We start from the raw sequence: 10,371 nt of genomic DNA on the forward strand, positions 1-10,371 counted from the left end.
AAACCAAACCCTGCCAGCGAGCCCTGTGAAAGCTTGCAAGAGGTGGCAAGGTGAGATGCCACTCTACTCTGTTATCTAGGCAAACATGGAATGGAGATATTAATGATAGTGACTATAAGGTAACAGACCTGAAGGCCAAGGTCAAATGGTACAGTTTTCAAAATATTATCAAATGACATTGCATTGGCTGACTATGACTTCCAAATAGAGATTCACAGAAAGCCCCATATATAGCTGTCACAACTTAACTGCCTAATGATGTAACAGGTTATATCTTTGTGTGGATAGAAAGATAGATAGATAGATAACGGAGCTAGTGATAGGTTTAAATAAAAATCAGAACACCAGTAAATCTAGTCTAAAAAAAACAACAAAAAATAAATTTGCTTATAGGCACTGGTGAGAGACTGAGTTAAGAGCCAAGATTGCCCAGTTCTTGCTTTATCTGCCCTAAATGAGCATGTGATCTCAGGCAAGTCGTGGCTCCTCTCTGGGTCTCTGGACCCTCATCTCTAACTGAAGGTTGACTGGAATAGCTGATAATTCCATTAATGACTTCACACATCTGATTCCTCCTTGATAAAGTGGAATGTCCACTCCTTACTCAGGAAGTAGCAGGTCCAAGCTCTCTGTCACCTACTTTAATGGAAGGCTCTGGGCTTGCATTTTTCAGTTACCAGTTGTGGAACATGGGGAATTCTGGTTTTTTTTTTTTTTCTTCAGGTTTTTTGTTTTTCTTTGTAAGAGCCTAGCAATAATCTTTACCAGTTCATAGAGTTACTATGGGTAAGTCTCATATAGAATATTCCTAGCCCAGTGCCTGAAACTAGCTAAATGCTCAATAAATGCTAGATTTTAACTATTATCTGATACTGATTTTCAAAGATTTGCAGGACTGTCAGGAGGAGGAAGAAGTGATGGAGAGCAGGGACAAAGAATAACTATTGGGAGAAAGTTACAAAAGAGGGGTATTTTAGGTCCTCCTATGATGGGGAATTTTAATGAACAGAGTTAATGGGTCATGGCTAGTGTGATGGGTTCCCTGAGAGGTAGTTAGCAGGCTGTCATCAGGACATGTAAGAAGCTGCAGGATTAATGGCAAACAGAAAACATGTGGAAAGAATAGTCAGACCAGAAGATCTCAGAAGCTTCTTTTATAGATAAGGTTTGGGATCTTACAGGGGCACGGGGTCTGAGCAGTCAGCTCAGTTCTCGGTCCAGCTATTTTTCTCTAGAAATCTAGGGAGGCCCCAGCTTGCACACACAGTAGAAAGCTTCTGGGCATGTGGATTCAGGACATACTGGGAAATCCGGCTTTCCTTCCTCAAGCCCCAGGAGCTTAGACAAGGGTCCAGAATCCTCCCAAGAGTCAGTTTCCCCGTTTGTACAACGGAGATGCTCATACCCTCCCCACAAGGTGAGGGCATAGAGTAAATGAGGTGCCAGGTACAGCACCTTGCACATGGTAGGATATGAACACTTGGCTCTTCTTCCTTCCTTTTTACAGGCAAACACAGGGAGATATTTCCTTTCCTTGCAAGGGGCACTCAGGAGGGACTTTGGGCCTGAGGTAGAAACACATGACACAAGAAAGCTGCAGAAGGGCCATAGCAGGACAACCCGGAAGGTCCAGGAGCCTTGGAAAGCACAGGCTGACTGTGCCCTTGAGTGTGAAAACAGTTGGAAAACCATTAAGGGCTGGGGCGGGGGGTGCGGGTGAGGTGGTAAGGGCTCCTGTTATTTTCAATGCTGTACCAAATCACTGTGCCTTTGCCTGGACCTGAGGAAGACCAGAAGCAGGGCACGAGCTTATTCAGCTGTGGTCTCTCCATCGGTCAAAATGGTCACTGCTCAACCCCCTTAAATTCCCAAACTACATTTACCTGAAAAACAAAGAGGAATATGCTTGAAATGGAGATGATTTATCATGGGGCTAATTATCATTTAAGCTAGTCTGGAATAGTAATGAGCCCCTTTTAAATGAAAGCAAACCTTATGATGAATATCTCAACATCACATGCTTAGCAAACTTTCCCAGTAAGATATTACTTCAGGGCAACTTAACCACGGCAAACTGTATGTAAAATGAACAGAGAGAAAATGCAAAGGTAGGAGAAGGAGGCAGGCACTTTTCAAAAGCTGTAATTATATCTAAAATCACAACTGCCTCTTGAATATTTTAAATGGAAGAGGGATGGGTCACTTAAACTTATGAAATAATTCAGAAAAAGGGAGGCACTAATAAACAATTCATCCCTAATTGGGAGAGGCCTCAATCTAAAGTAGAACGTTCAGTGCAGGATTTTGGCCTAGTAATTATAAGGAAGAACTGCCACCTGCCACTATTATTCTATAAAACCGAATCCCAGGTCTGAGAGGACAAAAGGACTGAGTGTTTAGTGAGTGCTTATCATGAATCAGGCACTGCACTCCATTCTCATTTTATCGTCACAAAAATTCTAGGACATGAGTATTATTACGGTTTCTATTTTAACAGATCGAGGCATCTGAGTCTTAGAGATGTTATGTTGCTTAATCTCAGTCACATACCCTCAAAGCACTGGGGCTGGAGCTGAGAAGGATCAAAGTACTAGGCAGGGCTGGAATTAGGGTGAGTCAGGTGAGGCACTGTCCTTGGGCACAAAATATAAGGGCTTGCCAAAAAACTCAGTAATCAAGATGAATAATATTGTAATGCGATATTTTAAAAATCATGTTGAATGGAGAAAGTCCATGATGAACAAAATATCAAAATGTTAAACAAAGACAGGGATCTTATTCTGCCCTTGCACACCTTGGCCTCACACTCCTCATCCTAATTTCTTGCTGTCTGAATAACAGGTCCAAGCCTCAGCCTCGGGGATGATGGAAGTAGCCTGAGCGTTTAGGATGTGATAACAGGTAATGCTTTCCCAGAGATCCGTGGTGGGGGTGGTTTGCACTGTATGATATCTGAACGTCTATCCCTGCCTGCATCCACACTGGTTCTTACTGAGGATAAACACCACTGGTGGCGGGGATGCTACTCCAAATTTTCACTGTTTGCACTCACTGATGGAGCCTAATGATGGCTGAAAAGAGATCTCATGCGTCTTATACTAAAACCAGGGAGCAGCCTCCACCACTCCTGTTGCTATGTTAGGTAATCATCAGTGTGGAAGGCACTGCACCGAAAGCCAGTATCTTCCAGAAATTCCTACAAATTCTTAATTAGTGAAATCATGCGAGTGCAGAGGACCACGTCATGCGGATTTCTGGCAAAGAAGGGAATTCGTGGAGGAAGTGAATGTAGGTTTTTCCTCACCGGCAAAAAACCAGAAAAATTCGAGAAAAATTCACAGTATCCTGTGAGACGTTCTCAGTGCCAGAAAGCAATAGAATAAGACCCTGGCCACTGTTTACTGTGGACTATAAACCTGTTTATGCCAGCTTTCTGGATTCAGGACCTCACATGAGTCTCAAGGAGTGGAGAGAAAGGGAGGGGGACACCAGTATTTGGCCCACCGTGAGCAACAGCACCATTAGTCTCTCTCACACTTTTTTTTTTTCCCTCCCTTACCTCTTTCCTCCTTTCTCTCTCATCCGCCTATCTCACTTACTATCCTGGGGTACCAGATTCTCTGCCTGAGCTGAAACTTAAACCGGACAGACCATGAGAACAATGATTTATCTCAATAAGAATTCTGGAACTCTGCAACAGTCTGATAACTAATTAAACCAAATAACAATAAAATTTTGCCTCCAGTTCTAACAAACATGCATTATTCACAAGCACTTAAAATTTAAAAGCACTTTCTTTTTTTCAGTTAAATAAACTGTCCGGTGGTGAGTGAGCATTGGTTTACAAAACACTTTGTCTTATTTTCCACTGAGTTACTTAATACTCCTTCCCATAATCCATTTGCATTGATTCCTTCTTCATCAACGGCCTTTGCATTCCAACACACTCAGAGCTGCAAGGAACTGCACTGCTGACTCACCAGGGAGGCAATTGTATTCAGTTAAAAAAAATACAAACAAGAATCCACTTAAGACAGTACTTATTTTTTTTAATAGAGCTTTCCTCTTAATTATAATATAGCGTTAGTGTTTTTTTTACATTATTCTTCTGAACTTTCATAATGACACTATCAAACAGTAACAAATATAAATTTGTGCAGCCCGAAATAAGCAATTTAATCATAAGCAGTAATTTCCATATCACTGAGGGAAAAAAGAAGTCAAATGATTAAACTCCAGTACGTGAGGACCAATCTTGAATTAAATTTTACTCTCTGCTAAATTTAGGGTTTTTTACAGCAATATCAAGAATGGTTTAAAGGTAATAGTAAAACATTTACAGTTATATTAAAACTCCATGCCCCAAAGTGTTTACCAAAGATCAACTGCTATTCTTTTTTTTGCAAATTAGAAATGTCTTGCAGACCTCTTCAAAACCTCCTGAAAGAATAGGCAATGATACCACGGCAATCTCACTAATATTTATTTCTCTTCTTTATTCATTCGCTTCCCCTCGGAGTCTCAAATGATGCTCTTTCTGGCAGGAAAAAAAAAAAGGCCAGAAATTCTCCCAGATCACAGCCTCACTGAGCGCTGACCTGGTGTATCATGCAGCCCAGCCCCCACGCATCTCCTGCTCAGACAATCTCAAGTTACAAAAGATTTTCCAACTTTCTAGTAAACTCCAAGATGGGAAGAAGAGGCTGAAGGTAACGGATCCACCGACTAGAAAGATGTTAATCCTGACAAACTGCTCAGGCGGTAGCCTGAACCATAGCTAGATTGAATTCGGTCTCTCCTGAGAGGGCCAGACAAGGCTGGTGCTAACAAAACCGCTTTTCATGGTGCCCTCAAAAGCAGATGGGCCCCATGCAGAAAGCTGGAGAAGGGCGCCATTGCCCTCTAGTGGCCAGAAGTGCAATCTTCCGCGAAGGAGCCCATTTCCAGAGATGCACAAGGCTCTCAATGTCAGGGTAAAATTATAGCAGAAAGATGTCTAATTATCCTCCTCGAGTGTTTTCTTTAGTCTTTCCTGCCCATAGAAGAGGCTGTGGATGGCTATCAGAGTAATCCTGATGGAATCCTCATGGATTCTTAGTACTACTGGTGTGCCAGAATTTGTCCAACTTTCTCTAGCTTTACGTTTGTTTGTTTTTTTTTCTTTTTAACATATCTGTTGATGTCTCTCCCCTAGCCCACATAGACCAAAGATCTTTACATATTTTAGGGGCAATAACATTGGATTGGAAAGGTTGACAACCCAAATGCTTGGGAGATCTAGAATGGGGGCTCCTGACAAACTAGGTAACTTTTCCTGAAACAATGACCAATTTCATAAGGGGGGGGGGGAACATCCCAACCACATTTCAATCCCTTAAATTGAAATATGAATTTACACAGTGCTCAGATTTTCTAGGAAAAACATTGAGGAATTCACAGTCATTCTGCAAACTTGATAGTTTAAGAGAAAATGTTTGTTACCTACTTTCAAACTCCATAGACCAGTGTTTTACCATTATTAATGATTAGGTATGCCTATGATCAAAGTGAAAAAAAAATATTGAAAATAAACAAACAAAATGGTTATGCTTCTTGAACATTTGCCTATATAAATGTATTGAAAATGGAAGAAAACTAAAATCAGACCTGCAGATCTCCTTTGGATGGTTCTGAAAATAGATCTGAATATCACAGATCAAAGTTTATGTGAACTGTCAACTTCATAAGTCACAGACATTCATGGGCAAGGTTCTGAGACACACTATGCTCATGGGAGTTTAGCTCTGGCATTGTAAATCAAGCCTTGAGGTCAAAGTCATGGCGTTTCCCATAGAGGGTCCCCAAAACCAGAATCTTTACAAGGCAGCCATGTAATTCTATTCAAGGAGGAAGAAAAGCCATGAATTATGAAGACAAGTGCATTAAAGGAGCATGAAATTGATCTGTATTCCCCCAAATCATGGCATGGCTCTCCAACCCTACCCCCTCTCCTCTCACAAATAAACAAACAAACATATACATCCACTGCCACCCCTGCAAAGAGGAAAGAAGAGTTCTGGGACATAAAAAAATAGAGCCGTGACTTTTTTTTTTTAATTCTCAAATTAACAAAAGATTGCATCTTAATTGAAAACAGAATTTAGGTTTCTAGTAATTTTACTGTCTGGTGTTCTGATAAGAATGCTGAACATAATGGAAGTTCTGAAGTGCTATCAAGATGGTCCAATGCTTCAATTAGAACTATTTTAAAAGCCTATTTTTTTCTAGTAAGCAATAAACCCAGTTTGAGTAAATCTACATGTTTGGGCCTCAACAGATGATCGAATCTCTGTCCTCTTCATTCTCCCTCCCACCCCCCACTCCAGGGATGTGGGTGTGTGTGTGTGTTGGGGGGGTTATTCCTTTTTTTTCGAACAATGTAATAAAATGGCCAGCTTATGCTGAAATTACAACAAAAATGATAGTAATAGTTGTTATTAACAATAAAGCCTGGCTGCAACACATTTTTAATGCATTAATTTGCAATGTTTCAAAACTAAGATGTAAAGATAATTCTCACCCAAGCAAAGTTTCCTGGCTTCTCAGATGCCCTTCCCTGGTCTATACTTGAAAACTACTTACATTTCTTTGTACTAGGCAGGATTTCAGTTTTGCAGGGAGGTTCGAATTCCAGGGCCCACTTGCCAACTCTAAAACTTGGAATCAGAGCTCAGGAGTAAAGAAATCTAGTGACCAGGAGCTTCAGGATCCTTCTGGTATTGACCACAACTCTGTCCCTTTGTTTTGCAACTTTTATTCCTTTGTTCTGTTAGAAGAAGACCAGGCTCCCTGCAGCTAGGGTTGGGCTGGGACTACTTCTGTGTTCTGGTGTCTGCATCTCACGTATATAGGAAAAATAATTCCTGGATTAATGAAATGAAGCTCAGCCCCTTCTCTTCAACTCTCCCATGGTGTTAAGCTCTAGCGCTCGGAGCCCAGCCTGGCAAAATGTGCTGATGCGATGCTGGTTGATCCTCGCTCCTGAGAATGCTTCTGCATTCCCATTCCCCAGAAAGCCAGACACCCCGCAAAACCATCGATGTCTGCTGCAAGCCCAAGTGATAAAGAATTGATCCATCCTCTTGCCAGATTAATTATCGTTGTCTTCCCTCTGATTAAACCGAAAACTTACTCCCTGCCTCATATTAACCTGATAGGAAAGATCCGAAGAGGAAAACAAGGAAAGATTTCAGAACCACCCGAACAAGATTTCTTTAGGGGGAAACGGGAGGGAAGACTTTAGACAGATCTATACCCCCTACAGCAGGGTTTCAGGAACAACCCTCCATCTCCATCCCTTAGGGACAATCCGTCGTCATGCAGGGATGGCATTATTAAATAATTAAAAGATGCAATTTCTTAATAGCAGTGCGATGGCCCATGAAATTCTTGCTGCATTATCAGCAAAAGCAACAGGGCTTTTTCTAGCACCTAGAAAACCTTTCACTCGGGAGAGGGAGGCGTGTGGAGCACCCCCAGCCCCACCCCCCCACACACACCCTCCCGCTCCCGCGAAAGAAGGGCCTTGGCGAGAAAGGGATAAGGAAGTGCGACCGGGGGGGACTCCCCGACCCCACTTTCTCTGGGGACTCTTTTCTTCACAGAGCGAAGCGGGCCCTCCTTACAGCTCTGTCCGGCTTGAGGGGAGAAAGGGTGCTCTCGTCGCCGCCCTTCCCATCCTGCCGGCTCGCGTTCCGGGGCAAAGCTAGGGGAGGAGGGCCGTGCGTGCGGGGAGCGGGAGAGGCTTGGCGCGCTCTGGGAGGAGGCGCAGGCTTAGGGCACGGCTTGGTTCGCAAAGTTAACGTTGACCCTGGCAGGCTTCGCAAGCCCCAGGCAAGCCGAGCCTGAGTCTGAGCCGCTTGCAGACCTCCCCTTGGGCTGGCGGGAGGTAACAGGCGGCCCCCCGAGCTCCCGAGCAGACTCCGGCTGGAGGTCTGGAGCGCGCACCGCAGTCGGCCGCCCCTCAGCCGCAGTCAGCGGACCCAAAGACCGGCTATTAAAGTGCGGGACCACAGCCGACCCGACCCGGGTTCCTTCCGCTTTCCGGGGCTTCCCCGGCGGTCCCGCAAGGAGGGCTGAGCCCCGGGAGCATTCGGCGGGGACCTGGAGGAAGGGGTAGGAACCCTGCAGAGCGCGGTCACGTCGCCGCTTTCGGAAAGAGGTGCAGCGCCGGCAGGCGGGCCGGCCCCGCGCCGGGGGCGACTTTCCCCCGAGACCCGACCGCGGGCAGTCGGCGCGTCCGGGGCGCAGCTCTGCAGCCTCTACCCCAGCCCGGCGCAAAGCCCCTCTCCCGCGGCCTCCGCGCAGACCCCAGAGGAGGCCCGAGCGGGGGAGAGGTTGGAGCGCACATCTGGCGCCTCTGCGCTCCGCGCCGCCCGCGCCCACAGCTGGCTCCCGTCTCCCTTTTTGATTTTTAAACAAATCTCTTACCTCCGCCCTCCCCCCCGTTTCTGCGTTGCATTAGTGAAACCTTCTCCAGTCAGACCTCCTTCCCCCACCCCTAGACATGCTCCTCCAGAGACCCCCCCCCCCCAAGAAGCCCCATCCAGTCGAGAGGAAGGGACTGGCGGCGAGCCTCACCTGGGGCCCTGGAGGGTGGGCGCGAGCTACGGGCCGTCGGTCCCTGGCACAAGACGAGGGCAGCGGTGTCAGCCCCGACCCCAGTCCGGGTCCCATTCACAAGTCGGCGGCGGCTGCGAGCGGCCCCCGCGGCATCTGCTCGCGACGCTCCCCTCGGCTGGCGGCGGCCGCGGAATGAGCCGCCGAGCGCGCTAGTGGCAGGAATGAGAAACCGGGGGGAGGTGTCGGGCGGGGTGGGGGGGCCGGAGGAGGAGGGAGGCCGCTCCTGGGAGGGAAAGGAAAGGGCGGGGGGCGGAGAGAAGCCGAGGACGCGAGACGCGGCGAGCTGGGCCTGGCGGAGGCTGCGGGGGCCGACTCTGTCCGCACCCCTCCCCCTGGGGGCCCCACAGATGCCGACCCCTGGATTCGTGGCCTGCCCCCGGTCGCTGCACTCCGGCTCCCTTGGGGCTCAGACAGAGTCTGGAGCGACTGAAGTTGGGCTCCAGGGACGCACAGCCAATCAGGGAGGGCGGCGGAGGGAAACCGGGGAGGGGTTGGGAGCCCCTTTTTCCTCCTTCGCCCAAATCCGCTCCAGCTGGCCAGGCTGGGCCCTTGCCCGGGAGGCCTGGATGGTGGGTTGGAGGAAAGCATCGCCCAAGCGGGGGAGGCAATCGGGAATTGTCTTTCCTCACTCTACCACCCCACCTTCCGAAAATCCCTCCACGTCGGCGGCTTCTGCCCTGTGCCTCCCCCATTTCTCGCAAACTCTGCTTGGGCACGGGTAGGGAAACCTGGGGAGGGAGACTTCGGACTTGGGAAGAGCCAAGTCTCTCTGTTCTCTCTCCGTCCCCCCACCCCCGCCTTGCTTCGTGTGCGGAGGGGGGCTCAGGGAACGTTTCGCCAGAGTGGGCCTCGCGCCCGCCACCCACCTCCGAGGGTGCCTGGGCCCCCGCCTCAGGCGGGTACCGGCGGCCCCCGCCTCAGGCAGCCTCACTTGTTGCCCCAGGGCCCCCTCGCCGCACACCCACCACCGCTCTGCGGGAAGTGCGGCTCTGCGGGGGAGACGGCCCGAGGGTGCAGGGCCCGCATCCTCCCTCAGTCCTCTCTTTTATCCCTCGGGGAGGACCCGCTAGAGGGAGGGAGCCCCGGGCCGCTTGCTGCCCTCGCGGAGCCGCGGCAAGAAAAGGCAGCCGAGGTCGGGGCCTCGGAATCACGCCGGGGACTGGGCGGGGCGTTTGTGGTACCCGAAGCGGTGTGGGGATCCACACACTCCGCGGGCCTGGTGGTGGAGGGGAACGACTATGACCTGGTGGGGATCCCTGTCTGGAACAAGTTTCCAGGGTGGGGGGTGGCGCAAAAAGAAGAGGCGGAAGGACGGTGAAGAAGCAAAGGGAAAACGGGGGAAAGGAATCCCGAGGAGGGACGGGGATCAGGATGGGAAACTGGGGTAGAGGTGACGGGCCCGCGTAGGAGAAGGGGAAGCAGGGCGCGGAGGGAGAGCGGGGCGACGGGGCGGAGAGGAGCCGAGGAGTTAACGGAAAACGAGGACGAGTAAGAAAAAGAAAGACTCGGACGGCCCACGAAAGGGGAAGGTAGCGGAACGCCGCGCGGAGCGAAAGGGCGGCCGAAGCCCGCCCAGCGGAGGAATTGGCAGTCTAAAGGCCACGGCCACACCGAGGGCTGCGAGCGCGCGAGGCTCGGTGGGTTTGATCCGCGCGCTGCAGCGTGCGCGGGGGCAGCGGGCGGGGCGGGCTCTCCCGGCACGCCGCCCCT

At 49.1% G+C, this 10,371-nt stretch overlaps 1 protein-coding gene across 2 annotated transcripts in view; it reads right to left on the bottom strand.

The window, feature by feature from the left end:
- The window catches only part of CDH11 (cadherin 11), a 142,726-nt gene extending 133,889 nt beyond the window's left edge, over positions 1-8,837 (bottom strand). For both annotated transcript variants that reach the window (XM_032424355.1, XM_032424354.1), the window contains exon 1: positions 8,620-8,837. The gene's annotated coding sequence lies outside the window, so the exon portion shown is untranslated. The remainder of the gene's footprint in view (positions 1-8,619) is intronic.
- Between the last annotated feature and the right edge of the window lie 1,534 nt (positions 8,838-10,371).

The sequence above is a fragment of the Phoca vitulina genome, unplaced genomic scaffold (assembly GCF_004348235.1).
Source record: "Phoca vitulina isolate PV1807 unplaced genomic scaffold, GSC_HSeal_1.0 scaffold30, whole genome shotgun sequence".
NCBI lineage: Eukaryota > Metazoa > Chordata > Mammalia > Carnivora > Phocidae > Phoca > Phoca vitulina.